Genomic DNA, 15,407 nt, shown 5'->3' on the forward strand with positions numbered 1-15,407 from the left:
CCTGATACGTCGAAAGAGATTGTCCGTTCTGTACACGAAGTGCATCGAGTTTTTGCCGTAACCCTCTCAACTTTCTCGCACATGCTATGTGGGTGAAATGATGATACCATGCGAACTTGGAACCTTTTCAGAGTTCATTTAAAATGCTTTTCAATTTCATGGTCTTATAGATCATAATAATCAGTAAATGCATGAAAAATAACAAATGAAGTCAGAAAGGGTTGTAAATTGATGATGTGGCTTTGAATGGGGCATTTTGAACACAGAAAAACTATGGAGTTCAAATAAGTTCAAAAAAATGAAATCCCTTTGTAACAGACGAGTTTTCGTATGAAACCGTGATACTTCGAAAGAGATTATCCGTTCTGTACACGAAGTGCATCGAGTTTTTGCCGTAACCCTCTCAACTTTCTCGCACATGCTATGTGGGTGAAATGATGATACCATGCGAACTTGGAACCTTTTCAGAGTTCATTTCAAATGCTTTTCAATTTCATGGTCTTATAGCTCATAAGAATCAGTAAATGCATGAAAAATAACAAGTGAAGTCAGAAAGGGTTGTAAATTGATGATGTGGCTTTGAATGGGCCATTTTGAACACAGAAAAACAATGGAGTTCAAATAAGTTCAAAAAATGAAATGCCTTTGTAACAGACGAGTTTTCGTATGAAACCGTGATACTTCGAAAGAGATTGTCCGTTTTGTACACGAAGTGGATCCAGTTTGTGCCGTAACCCTCTCAACTTTCTCGCACATGCTATGTGGGTGAAATGATGATACCATGCCAACTTGGAACCTTTTCAGAGTTCATTTCAAATGCTTTTCAATTTCATGGTCTTATAGATCATAATAATCAGTAAATGCATGAAAAATAACAAATGAAGTCAGAAAGGGTTGTAAATTGATGATGTGGAATTGAATGGGGCATTTTGAACACAGAAAAACTATGGAGTTCAAATAAGTTCAAAAAAATGAAATCCCTTTGTAACAGACGAGTTTTCGTATGAAACCGTGATACTTCGAAAGAGATTGTCCGTTCTGTACACGAAGTGCATCGAGTTTTTGCTGTAACCCTCTCTACTTTCTCGCACATGCTATGTGGGTGAAATGATGATACCATGCGAACTTGGAACCTTTTCAGAGTTCATTTCAAATGCTTTTCAATTTCATGGTCTTATAGCTCATAAGAATCAGTAAATGCATGAAAAATAACAAGTGAAGTCAGAAAGGGTTGTAAATTGATGGTGTGGCTTTGAATGGGACATTTTGAACACAGAAAAACAATGGAGTTCAAATAAGTTCAAAAAAATGAAATGCCTTTATAACAGACGAGTTTTCGTATGAAACCGTGATACTTCGAAAGAGATTGTCCGTTTTGTACACGAAGTGGATCCAGTTTGTGCCGTAACCCTCTCAACTTTCTCGCACATGCTATGTGGGTGAAATGATGATACCATGCCAACTTGGAACCTTTTCAGAGTTCATTTCAAATGCATTTCAATTTCATGGTCTTATAGCTCATAATAATCAGTAAATACATGAAAAATAACAAATGAAGTCAGAAAGGGTTGTAAATTGATGATGTGGCTTTGAATGGGGCATTTTGAACACAGAAAAACTATGGAGTTCAAATAAGTTCAAAAAAATGAAATCCCTTTGTAACAGACGAGTTTCGGTATGAAACCCTGATACTTCGAAAGAGATTGTTCGTTCTGTACACGAAGTGCATCGAGTTTTTGCCGTAACCCTCTCAACTTTCTCGCACATGCTATGTGGGTGAAATGATGATACCATGCGAACTTGGAACCTTTTCAGAGTTCATTTCAAATGCTTTTCAATTTCATGGTCTTATAGCTCATAATAATTAGTAAATGCAAGAAAAATAACAAATGAAGTCAGAACGGGTTGTAAATTGATGATGTGGCTTTGAATGGGGCATTTTGAACACAGAAAAACTATGTACTTAAAATAAGTTCAAAAAATGAAATCCCTTTGTAACAGATGAGTTTCCGTATGAAACCCTGATACTTTGAAAGAGATTGTCCGTTTTGTACACGAAGTGCATCGAGTTTTTGCCGTAACCCTCTCAACTTTCTCGCACATGCTATGTGGGTGAAATGATGATACCATGCCAACTTGGAACCTTTTCAGAGTTCATTTAAAATGCTTTTCAATTTCATGGTCTTATAGATCATAATAATCAGTAAATGCATGAAAAATAACAAATGAAGTCAGAAAGGGTTGTAAATTGATGATGTGGCTTCGAATGGGGCATTTTGAACACAGAAAAACTATGGAGTTCCAATAAGTTCAAAAAAATGAAATCCCTTTGTAACAGACGAGTTTTCGTATGAAACCGTGATACTTCGAAAGAGATTGTCCGTTCCGTACACGAAGTGCATCGAGTTTTTGCCGTAACCCTCTCTACTTTCTCGCACATGCTATGTGGGTGAAATGATGATACCATGCGAACTTGGAACCTTTTCAGAGTTCATTTCAAATGCTTTTCAATTTCATGGTCTTATAGCTCATAATAATCAGTAAATGCATGAAAAATAACAAATGAAGTCAGAAAGGGTTGTAAATTGATGATGTGGCTTTGAATGGGGCATTTTGAACACAGAAAAACTATGGAGTTCAAATAAGTTCAAAAAAATGAAATCCCTTTGTAACAGACGAGTTTCCGTATGAAGCCCTGATACTTCGAAAGAGATTATCCGTTCTGTACACGAAGTGCATCGAGTTTTTGCCGTAACCCTCTCAACTTTCTCGCACATGCTATGTGGGTGAAATGATGATACCATGCGAACTTGGAACCTTTTCAGAGTTCATTTCAAATGCTTTTCAATTTCATGGTCTTATAGCTCATAAGAATCAGTAAATGCATGAAAAATAACAAGTGAAGTCAGAAAGGGTTGTAAATTGATGATGTGGCTTTGAATGGGACATTTTGAACACAGAAAAACAATGGAGTTCAAATAAGTTCAAAAAAATGAAATGCCTTTGTAACAGACGAGTTTTCGTATGAAACCGTGATACTTCGAAAGAGATTGTCCGTTTTGTACACGAAGTGGATCCAGTTTGTGCCGTAACCCTCTCAACTTTCTCGCACATGCTATGTGGGTGAAATGATGATACCATGCCAACTTGGAACCTTTTCAGAGTTCATTTCAAATGCTTTTCAATTTCTCGGTCTTATAGCTCATAATAATCAGTAACTACATGAAAAATAACAAATGAAGTCAGAAAGGGTTGTAAATTGATGATGTGGCATTGAATGGGGCATTTTGAACACAGAAAAACTATGGAGTTCAAATAATTTCAAAAAAATGAAATCCCTTTGTAACAGACGAGTTTCCGTATGAAACCCTGATACTTCGAAAGAGATTGTTCGTTCTGTACACGAAGTGCATCGAGTTTTTGCCGTAACCCTCTCAACTTTCTCGCACATGCTATGTGGGTGAAATGATGATACCATGCGAACTTGGAACCTTTTCAGAGTTCATTTCAAATGCTTTTCAATTTCATGGTCTTATAGCTCATAATAATCAGTAAATGCATGAAAAATAACAAATGAAGTCAGAACGGGTTGTAAATTGATGATGTGGCTTTGAATGGGGCATTTTGAACACAGAAAAACTATGGAGTTCAAATAAGTTCAAAAAAATGAAATCCCTTTGTAACAGATGAGTTTCCGTATGAAACCCTGATACTTTGAAAGAGATTGTCCGTTTTGTACACGAAGTGCATCGAGTTTTTGCCGTAACCCTCTCAACTTTCTCGCACATGCTATGTGGGTGAAATGATGATACCATGCCAACTTGGAACCTTTTCAGAGTTCATTTAAAATGCTTTTCAATTTCATGGTCTTATAGATCATAATAATCAGTAAATGCATGAAAAATAACAAATGAAGTCAGAAAGGGTTGTAAATTGATGATGTGGCTTTGAATGGGGCATTTTGAACACAGAAAAACTATGGAGTTCAAATAAGTTCAAAAAAATGAAATCCCTTTGTAACAGACGAGTTTTCGTATGAAACCGTGATACTTCGAAAGATATTGTCCGTTCTGTACACGAAGTGCATCGAGTTTTTGCCGTAACCCTCTCTACTTTCTCGCACATGCTATGTGGGTGAAATGATGATACCATGCGAACTTGGAACCTTTTCAGAGTTCATTTGAAATGCTTTTCAATTTCATGGTCTTATAGCTCATAATAATCAGTAAATGCATGAAAAATAACAAATGAAGTCAGAAAGGGTTGTAAATTGATGATGTGGCTTTGAATGGGGCATTTTGAACACAAAAAAACTATGGAGTTCAAATAAGTTCAAAAAAATAAAATCCCTTTGTAACAGACGAGTTTCCGTATGAAACCCTGATACTTCGAAAGAGATTGTCCGTTCTGTACACGAAGTGCATCGAGTTTTTGCCGTAACCCTCTCAACTTTCTCGCACATGCTATGTGGGTGAAATGATGATACCATGCGAACTTGGAACCTTTTCAGAGTTTATTTCAAATGCTTTTCAATTTCACGGTCTTATAGCTCATAAGAATCAGTAAATGCATGAAAAATAACAAGTGAAGTCAGAAATGGTTGTAAATTGATGATGTGGCTTTGAATGGGGCATTTTGAACACAGAAAAACAATGGAGTTCAAATAAGTTCAAAAAAATGAAATGCCTTTGTAACAGACGAGTTTTCGTATGAAACCGTGATACTTCGAAAGAGATTGTCCGTTTTGTACACGAAGTGGATCCAGTTTGTGCCGTAACCCTCTCAACTTTCTCGCACATGCTATGTGGGTGAAATGATGATACCATGCCAACTTGGAACCTTTTCAGAGTTCATTTCAAATGCTTTTCAATTTCATGGTCTTATAGCTCATAATAATCAGTAAATGCATGAAAAATAACAAATGAAGTCAGAAAGGGTTGTAAATTGATGATGTGGCTTTGAATGGGGCATTTTGAACACAGAAAAACTATGGAGTTCAAATAAGTTCGAAAAAATGAAATCCCTTTGTAACAGACGAGTTTCCGTATGAAACCCTGATACGTCGAAAGAGATTGTTCGTTCTGTACACGAAGTGCATCGAGTTTTTGCCGTAACCCTCTCAACTTTCTCGCACATGCTATGTGGGTGAAATGATGATACCATGCGAACTTGGAACCTTTTCAGAGTTCATTTCAAATGCTTTTCAATTTCATGGTCTTATAGCTCATAATAATCAGTAAATGCATGAAAAATAACAAATGAAGTCAGAACGGGTTGTAAATTGATGATGTGGCTTTGAATGGGGCATTTTGAACACAGTAAAACTATGGAGTTCAAATAAGTTCGAAAAAATGAAATCCCTTTGTAACAGACGAGTTTCCGTATGAAACCCTGATACGTCGAAAGAGATTGTTCGTTCTGTACACGAAGTGCATCGAGTTTTTGCCGTAACCCTCTCAACTTTCTCGCACATGCTATGTGGGTGAAATGATGATACCATGCGAACTTGGAACCTTTTCAGAGTTCATTTCAAATGCTTTTCAATTTCATGGTCTTATAGCTCATAATAATCAGTAAATGCTTGAAAAATAACAAATGAAGTCAGAAAGGGTTGTAAATTGATGATGTGGCTTTGAATGGGGCATTTTGAACACAGAAAAACTATGGAGTTCAAATAAGTTCAAAAAAATGAAATCCCTTTGTAACAGATGAGTTTCCGTATGAAACCGTGATACTTCGAAAGAGATTGTCCGTTTTGTACACGAAGTGCATCGAGTTTTTGCCGTAACCCTCTCAACTTTCTCGCACATGCTATGTGGGTGAAATGATGATACCATGCCAACTTGGAACCTTTTCAGAGTTCATTTCAAATGCTTTTCAATTTCATGGTCTTATAGCTCATAATAATCAGTAAATGCATGAAAAATAACAAATGAAGTCAGAAAGGGTTGTAAATTGATGATGTGGCCTTGAATGGGGCATTTTGAACACAGAAAAACTATGGAGTTCAAATAAGTTCAAAAAAATGAAATCCCTTTGTAACAGACGAGTTTCCGTATGAAACCCTGGTACTTCGAAAGAGATTGTCCGTTCTGTACACGAAGTGCATCGAGTTTTTGCCGTAACCCTCTCAACTTTCTCGCACATGCTATGTGGGTGAAATGATGATACCATGCGAACTTGGAACCTTTTCAGAGTTCATTTGAAATGCTTTTCAATTTCATGGTCTTATAGCTCATAATAATCAGTAAATGCATGAAAAATAACAAATGAAGTCAGAACGGGTTGTAAATTGATGCTGTGGCTTTGAATGGGGCATTTTGAACACAGAAAAACTATGGAGTTCAAATAAGTTCAAAAAAATGAAATCCCTTTGTAACAGATGAGTTTCCGTATGAAACCCTGATACTTCGAAAGAGATTGTCCGTTTTGTACACGAAGTGCATCGAGTTTTTGCCGTAACCCTCTCAACTTTCTCGCACATGCTATGTGGGTGAAATGATGATACCATGCCAACTTGGAACCTTTTCAGAGTTCATTTCAAATACTTTTCAATTTCATGGTCTTATAGCTCATAATAATCAGTAAATGCATGAAAAATAACAAATGATGTCAGAAAGGGTTGTAAATTGATGATGTGGCTTTGAATGGGGCATTTTGAACACAGAAAAACTATGGAGTTCAAATAAGTTCAAAAAAATGAAATCCCTTTGTAACAGACGAGTTTCCGTATGAAACCCTGATACTTCGAAAGAGATTATTCGTTCTGTACACGAAGTGCATCGAGTTTTTGCCGTAACCCTCTCAACTTTCTCGCACATGCTATGTGGGTGAAATGATGATACCATGCGAACTTGGAACCTTTTCAGAGTTCATTTCAAATGCTTTTCAATTTCATGGTCTTATAGCTCATAATAATCAGTAAATGCATGAAAAATAACTAATGAAGTCAGAACGGGTTGTAAATTGATGATGTGGCTTTGAATGGGGCATTTTGAACACAGAAAAACTATGGAGTTCAAATAAGTTCAAAAAAATGAAATGCCTTTGTAACAGACGAGTTTTCGTATGAAACCGTGATACTTCGAAAGAGATTGTCCGTTTTGTACACGAAGTGGATCCAGTTTGTGCCGTAACCCTCTCAAATTTCTCGCACATGCTATGTGGGTGAAATGATGATACCATGCCAACTTGGAACCTTTTCAGAGTTCATTTCAAATGCTTTTAGATTTCATGGTCTTATAGCTCATAATAATCAGTAAATGCATGAAAAATAACAAATGAAGTCAGAAAGGGTTGTAAATTGATGATGTGGCTTTGAATGGGGCATTTTGAACACAGAAAAACTATGGAGTTCAAATAAGTTCAAAAAAATGAAATCCCTTTGTAACAGACGAGTTTCCGTATGAAACCCTGATACGTCGAAAGAGATTGTCCGTTCTGTACACGAAGTGCATCGAGTTTTTGCCGTAACCCTCTCAACTTTCTAGCACATGCTATGTGGGTGAAATGATGATACCATGCGAACTTGGAACCTTTTCAGAGTTCATTTCAAATGCTTTTCAATTTCATGGTCTTATAGCTCATAATAATCAGTAAATGCATGAAAAATAACAAATGAAGTCAGAACGGGTTGTAAATTGATGCTGTGGCTTTGAATGGGGCATTTTGAACACAGAAAAACTATGGAGTTCAAATAAGTTCAAAAAAATGAAATCCCTTTGTAACAGATGAGTTTCCGTATGAAACCCTGATACTTCGAAAGAGATTGTCCGTTTTGTACACGAAGTGCATCGAGTTTTTGCCGTAACCCTCTCAACTTTCTCGCACATGCTATGTGGGTGAAATGATGATACCATGCCAACTTGGAACCTTTTCAGAGTTCATTTCAAATACTTTTCAATTTCATGGTCTTATAGCTCATAATAATCAGTAAATGCATGAAAAATAACAAATGATGTCAGAAAGGGTTGTAAATTGATGATGTGGCTTTGAATGGGGCATTTTGAACACAGAAAAACTATGGAGTTCAAATAAGTTCAAAAAAATGAAATCCCTTTGTAACAGACGAGTTTCCGTATGAAACCCTGATACTTCGAAAGAGATTATTCGTTCTGTACACGAAGTGCATCGAGTTTTTGCCGTAACCCTCTCAGCTTTCTCGCACATGCTATGTGGGTGAAATGATGATACCATGCGAACTTGGAACCTTTTCAGAGTTCATTTCAAATGCTTTTCAATTTCATGGTCTTATAGCTCATAATAATCAGTAAATGCATGAAAAATAACTAATGAAGTCAGAACGGGTTGTAAATTGATGATGTGGCTTTGAATGGGGCATTTTGAACACAGAAAAACTATGGAGTTCAAATAAGTTCAAAAAAATGAAATGCCTTTGTAACAGACGAGTTTTCGTATGAAACCGTGATACTTCGAAAGAGATTGTCCGTTTTGTACACGAAGTGGATCCAGTTTGTGCCGTAACCCTCTCAAATTTCTCGCACATGCTATGTGGGTGAAATGATGATACCATGCCAACTTGGAACCTTTTCAGAGTTCATTTCAAATGCTTTTAGATTTCATGGTCTTATAGCTCATAATAATCAGTAAATGCATGAAAAATAACAAATGAAGTCAGAAAGGGTTGTAAATTGATGATGTGGCTTTGAATGGGGCATTTTGAACACAGAAAAACTATGGAGTTCAAATAAGTTCAAAAAAATGAAATCCCTTTGTAACAGACGAGTTTCCGTATGAAACCCTGATACGTCGAAAGAGATTGTCCGTTCTGTACACGAAGTGCATCGAGTTTTTGCCGTAACCCTCTCAACTTTCTAGCACATGCTATGTGGGTGAAATGATGATACCATGCAAACTTGGAACCTTTTCAGAGTTCATTTCAAATGCTTTTCAATTTCATGGTCTTATAGCTCATAATAATCAGTAAATGCATGAAAAATAACAAATGAAGTCAGAACGGGTTGTAAATTGATGATGTGACTTTGAATGGGGCATTTTGAACACAGAAAAACTATGGAGTTCAAATAAGTTCAAAAAAATGAAATCCCTTTGTAACAGATGAGTTTCCGTATGAAACCGTGATACTTCGAAAGAGATTGTCCGTTTTGTACACGAAGTGCATCGAGTTTTTGACGTAACCCTCTCAACTTTCTCGCACATGCTATGTGGGTGAAATGATGATACCATGCCAACTTGGAACCTTTTCAGAGTTCATTTCAAATGCTTTTCAATTTCATGGTCTTATAGCTCATAATAATCAGTAAATGCATGAAAAATAACAAATGAAGTCAGAAAGGGTTGTAAATTGATGATGTGGCCTTGAATGTGGCATTTTGAACACAGAAAAACAATGGAGTTCAAATAAGTTCAAAAAAATGAAATCCCTTTGTAACAGACGAGTTTTCGTATGAAACCGTGATACTTCGAAAGAGATTGTCCGTTCTGTACACGAAGTGCATCGAGTTTTTGCCGTAACCCTCTCTACTTTCTCGCACATGCTATGTGGGTGAAATGATGATACCATGCGAACTGGGAACCTTTTCAGAGTTCATTTCAAATGCTTTTCAATTTCATGGTCTTATAGCTCATAATAATCAGTAAATGCATGAAAAATAACAAATGAAGTCAGAAAGGGTTGTAAATTGATGATGTGGCTTTGAATGGGGCATTTTGAACACAGAAAAACTATGGAGTTCAAATAAGTTCAAAAAAATGAAATCCCTTTGTAACAGACGAGTTTCCGTATGAAACCCTGATACTTCGAAAGAGATTGTCCGTTCTGTACACGAAGTGCATCGAGTTTTTGCCGTAACCCTCTCAACTTTCTCGCACATGCTATGTGGGTGAAATGATGATACCATGCGAACTTGGAACCTTTTCAGAGTTCATTTCAAATGCTTTTCAATTTCATGGTCTTATAGCTCATAAGAATCAGTAAATGCATGAAAAATAACAAGTGAAGTCAGAAAGGGTTGTAAATTGATGATGTGGCTTTGAATGGGGCATTTTGAACACAGAAAAACAATGGAGTTCAAAAAAGTTCAAAAAAATGAAATGCCTTTGTAACAGACGAGTTTTCGTATGAAACCGTGATACTTCGAAAGAGATTGTCCGTTTTGTACACGAAGTGGATCCAGTTTGTGCCGTAACCCTCTCAACTTTCTCGCACATGCTATGTGGGTGAAATGATGATACCATGCCAACTTGGAACCTTTTCAGAGTTCATTTCAAATGCTTTTCAATTTCATGGTCTTATAGCTCCTAATAATCAGTAAATGCATGAAAAATAACAAATGAAGTCAGAAAGGGTTGTAAATTGATGATGTGGCTTTGAATGGGGCATTTTGAACACAGAAAAACAATGGAGTTCAAATAAGTTCAAAAAAATGAAATCCCTTTGTAACAGACGAGTTTCCGTATGAAACCCTGATACTTCGAAAGAGATTGTCCGTTCTGTACACGAAGTGCATCGAGTTTTTGCCGTAACCCTCTCAACTTTCTCGCACATGCTATGTGGGTGAAATGATGATACCATGCGAACATGGAACCTTTTCAGAGTTCATTTCAAATGCTTTTCAATTTCATGGTCTTATAGCTCATAAGAATCAGTAAATGCATGAAAAATAACAAGTGAAGTCAGAAAGGGTTGTAAATTGATGATGTGGCTTTGAATGGGGCCTTTTGAACACAGAAAAACAATGGAGTTCAAAAAAGTTCAAAAAAATGAAATGCCTTTGTAACAGACGAGTTTTCGTATGAAACCGTGATACTTCGAAAGAGATTGTCCGTTTTGTACACGAAGTGGATCCAGTTTGTGCCGTAACCCTCTCAACTTTCTCGCACATGCTATGTGGGTGAAATGATGATACCATGCCAACTTGGAACATTTTCAGAGTTCATTTCAAATGCTTTTCAATTTCATGGTCTTATAGCTCATAATAATCAGTAAATGCATGAAAAATAACAAATGAAGTCAGAAAGGGTTGTAAATTGATGATGTGGCTTTGAATGGGGCATTTTGAACACAGAAAAACAATGGAGTTCAAATAAGTTCAAAAAATGAAATCCCTTTGTAACAAACGAGTTTCCGTATGAAACCCTGATACTTCGAAAGAGATTGTCCGTTGTGTACACGAAGTGCATCGAGTTTTTGCCGTAACCCTCTCAAATTTCTCGCACATGCTATGTGGGTGAAATGATGATACCATGCGAACTTGGAACCTTTTCAGAGTTCATTTCAAATGCTTTTCAATTTCATGGTCTTATAGCTCATAATAATCAGTAAATGCATGAAAAACAACAAATGAAGTCAGAACGGGTTGTAAATTGATGATGTGGCTTTGAATGGGGCATTTTGAACATAGAAAAACTATGGAGTTCAAATAAGTTCAAAAAAATGAAATCCCTTTGTAACAGATGAGTTTCCGTATGAAACCCTGATACTTCGAAAGAGATTGTCCGTTCTGTACACGAAGTGCATCGAGTTTTTGCCGTAACCCTCTCAACTTTCTCGCACATGCTATGTGGGTGAAATGATGATACCATGCGAAATTGGAACCTTTTTAGAGTTCATTTCAAATGCTTTTCAATTTCATGGTCTTATAGCTCATAATAATCAGTAAATGCATGAAAAATAACAAATGAAGTCAGAACGGGTTGTAAATTGATGATGTGGCCTTGAATGGGGCATTTTGAACACAGAAAAACTATGGAGTTCAAATAAGTTCAAAAAAATGAAATCCCTTTGTAACTGACGAGTTTTCGTATGAAACCGTGATACTTCGAAAGAGATTGTCCGTTCTGTACACGAAGTGCATCGAGTTTTTGCCGTAACCCTCTCTACTTTCTCGCACATGCTATGTGGGTGAAATGATGATACCATGCGAACTGGGAACCTTTTCAGAGTTCATTTCAAATGCTTTTCAATTTCATGGTCTTATAGCTCATAATAATCAGTAAATGCATGAAAAATAACAAATGAAGTCAGAAAGGGTTGTAAATTGATGATGTGGCTTTGAATGGGGCATTTTGAACACAGAAAAACTATGGAGTTCAAATAAGTTCAAAAACATGAAATCCCTTTGTAACAGACGAGTTTCCGTATGAAACCCTGATACTTCGAAAGAGATTGTCCGTTCTGTACACGAAGTGCATCGAGTTTTTGCCGTAACCCTCTCAACTTTCTCGCACATGCTATGTGGGTGAAATGATGATACCATGCCAACTTGGAACCTTTTCAGAGTTCATTTCAAATGCTTTTCAATTTCATGGTCTTATAGCTCATAATAATCAGTAAATGCATGAAAAATAACAAATGAAGTCAGAAAGGGTTGTAAATTGATGATGTGGCTTTGAATGGGGCATTTTGAACACAGAAAAACAATGGAGTTCAAATAAGTTCAAAAAAATGAAATCCCTTTGTAACAGACGAGTTTCCGTATGAAACCCTAATACTTCGAAAGAGATTGTCCGTTCTGTACACGAAGTGCATCGAGTTTTTGCCGTAACCCTCTCAACTTTCTCGCACATGCTATGTGGGTGAAATGATGATACCATGCGAACTTGGAACTTTTTCAGAGTTCATTTCAAATGCTTTTCAATTTCATGGTCTTATAGCTCATAATAATCAGTAAATGCATGAAAAACAACAAATGAAGTCAGAACGGGTTGTAAATTGATGATGTGGCTTTGAATGGGGCATTTTGAACACAGAAAAACTATGGAGTTCAAATAAGTTCAAAAAAATGAAATCCCTTTGTAACAGATGAGTTTCCGTATGAAACCCTGATACTTCGAAAGAGATTGTCCGTTTTGTACACGAAGTGCATCGAGTTTTTGCCGTAACCCTCTCAACTTTCTCGCACATGCTATGTGGGTGAAATGATGATACCATGCCAACTTGGAACCTTTTCAGAGTTCATTTCAAATGCTTTTCAATTTCATGGTCTTATAGCTCATAATAATCAGTAAATGCATGAAAAATAACAAATGAAGTCAGAAAGGGTTGTAAATTGATGATGTGGCTTTGAATGGGTCATTTTGAACACAGAAAAACTATGGAGTTCAAATAAGTTCAAAAAAATGAAATCCCTTTGTAACAGACGAGTTTCCGTATGAAACCCTGATACTTCGAAAGAGATTGTCCGTTCTGTACACGAAGTGCATCGAGTTTTTGCCGTAACCCTCTCAACTTTCTCGCACATGCTATGTGGGTGAAATGATGATACCATGCGAAATTGGAACCTTTTTAGAGTTCATTTCAAATGCTTTTCAATTTCATGGTCTTATAGCTCATAATAATCAGTAAATGCATGAAAAATAACAAATGAAGTCAGAACGGGTTGTAAATTGATGATGTGGCCTCGAATGGGGCATTTTGAACACAGAAAAACTATGGAGTTCAAATAAGTTCAAAAAAATGAAATCCCTTTGTAACTGACGAGTTTTCGTATGAAACCGTGATACTTCGAAAGAGATTGTCCGTTCTGTACACGAAGTGCATCGAGTTTTTGCCGTAACCCTCTCTACTTTCTCGCACATGCTATGTGGGTGAAATGATGATACCATGCGAACTGGGAACCTTTTCAGAGTTCATTTCAAATGCTTTTCAATTTCATGGTCTTATAGCTCATAATAATCAGTAAATGCATGAAAAATAACAAATGAAGTCAGAAAGGGTTGTAAATTGATGATGTGGCTTTGAATGGGGCATTTTGAACACAGAAAAACTATGGAGTTCAAATAAGTTCAAAAACATGAAATCCCTTTGTAACAGACGAGTTTCCGTATGAAACCCTGATACTTCGAAAGAGATTGTCCGTTCTGTACACGAAGTGCATCGAGTTTTTGCCGTAACCCTCTCAACTTTCTCGCACATGCTATGTGGGTGAAATGATGATACCATGCGAACTTGGAACCTTTTCAGAGTTCATTTCAAATGCTTTTCAATTTCATGGTCTTATAGCTCATAAGAATCAGTAAATGCATGAAAAATAACAAGTGAAGTCAGAAAGGGTTGTAAATTGATGATGTGGCTTTGAATGGGGCATTTTGAACACAGAAAAACAATGGAGTTCAAAAAAGTTCAAAAAAATGAAATGCCTTTGTAACAGACGAGTTTTCGTATGAAACCGTGATACTTCGAAAGAGATTGTCCGTTTTGTACACGAAGTGGATCCAGTTTGTGCCGTAACCCTCTCAACTTTCTCGCACATGCTATGTGGGTGAAATGATGATACCATGCCAACTTGGAACCTTTTCAGAGTTCATTTCAAATGCTTTTCAATTTCATGGTCTTATAGCTCATAATAATCAGTAAATGCATGAAAAATAACAAATGAAGTCAGAAAGGGTTGTAATTGATGATGTGGCTTTGAATGGGGCATTTTGAACACAGAAAAACAATGGAGTTCAAATAAGTTCAAAAAAATGAAATCCCTTTGTAACAGACGAGTTTCCGTATGAAACCCTGATACTTCGAAAGAGATTGTCCGTTCTGTACACGAAGTGCATCGAGTTTTTGCCGTAACCCTCTCAACTTTCTCGCACATGCTATGTGGGTGAAATGATGATACCATGCGAACTTGGAACCTTTTCAGAGTTCATTTCAAATGCTTTTCAATTTCATGGTCTCATAGCTCATAATAATCAGTAAATGCATGAAAAATAACAAATGAAGTCAGAACGGGTTGTAAATTGATGATGTGGCTTTGAATGGGGCATTTTGAACACAGAACAACTATGGAGTTCAAATAAGTTCAAAAAAATGAAATCCCTTTGTAACAGATGAGTTTCCGTATGAAACGCTGATACTTCGAAAGAGATTGTCCGTTTTGTACACGAAGTGCATCGAGTTTTTGCCGTAACCCTCTCAACTTTCTCGCACATGCTATGTGGGTGAAATGATGATACCATGCCAACTAGGAACCTTTTCAGAGTTCATTTCAAATGCTTTTCAATTTCATGGTCTTATAGCTCATAATAATCAGTAAATGCATGAAAAATAACAAATGAAGTCAGAAAGGGTTGTAAATTGATGATGTGGCTTTGAATGGGGCATTTTGAACACAGAAAAACAATGGAGTTCAAATAAGTTCAAAAAAATGAAATCCCTTTGTAACAGACGAGTTTCCGTATGAAACCCTGATACTTCGAAAGAGATTGTCCGTTCTGTACACGAAGTGCATCGAGTTTTTGCCGTAACCCTCTCAACTTTCTCGCACATGCTATGTGGGTGAAATGATGATACCATGCGAAATTGGAACCTTTTCAGAGTTCATTTCAAATGCTTTTCAATTTCATGGTCTTATAGCTCATAATAATCAGTAAATGCATGAAAAATAACAAATGAAGTCAGAATGGGTTGTAAATTGATGATGTGGCCTTGA

This window comes from Hordeum vulgare, chromosome 7H (genome assembly GCF_904849725.1).
Source record: "Hordeum vulgare subsp. vulgare chromosome 7H, MorexV3_pseudomolecules_assembly, whole genome shotgun sequence".
NCBI lineage: Eukaryota > Viridiplantae > Streptophyta > Magnoliopsida > Poales > Poaceae > Hordeum > Hordeum vulgare.